The sequence below is a fragment of the Acyrthosiphon pisum genome, chromosome A2 (assembly GCF_005508785.2).
Source record: "Acyrthosiphon pisum isolate AL4f chromosome A2, pea_aphid_22Mar2018_4r6ur, whole genome shotgun sequence".
Taxonomy (NCBI): domain Eukaryota; kingdom Metazoa; phylum Arthropoda; class Insecta; order Hemiptera; family Aphididae; genus Acyrthosiphon; species Acyrthosiphon pisum.
In genome coordinates, this window is record NC_042495.1 from 23395742 (window position 1) to 23396495 (window position 754).

The window sequence follows — 754 nt, forward strand, 5'->3', positions numbered from 1 at the left end:
TCTGTTACCAAAAAATTTAAAAAATACATTTATACAGTTTATTTTTATAGTCATTTGAAGTACAAATTTGGACGAAATTACATATTAAAAACCTAGGATAACTATTTTAGTTATTTTGTTGTGATCGTATAATATTATTCGTGGGTACTTGAAACTTCTAAAGTATACTATTATATATCTATGATAGTACCACGGTTTTTTGTTGATGTATAACGCGTTATAAGTACCTAATAGATATTATGATATGATTAATTTGGAATTTATTATAGGTACCTATTATAGGTCAATTTTTTTTTAATACCATAGATAAGTATATATATGTCTAATACATAGACTGATATACCGTCTCCGCTCAGAATCGTTTTTCTTATACAGTGATATTATATCATTGAATTCAAATTTAATACTGTCCATTATACAGTGACCCACTTCTAACCTACTGTACAGCAGAGCGACATCCACTTACCCACCTTTTTTTTATTGGGGGGGGGGCATAGTTTTGGGGTTAAAGGGTAAAGAAAAATTGTAAGGTCTTAAAAATTGGATCAATAATCAGATACTTACTTATTATCTAAAGTGTGAGAGTAGTGCATACTAATGCAAGTGTCAAGTAACAATTATAATAGTAACATTGTAACAAGTAGAAGGAGGTTTTTTGGACTAATTGCGCTACTGTAGGTTAAGTTAAGTTTTGTCTCTCGCTCCAAAAACAATGGCTCGGACGACTGCACGAGGAGCCCCGTTGTTGAATTTC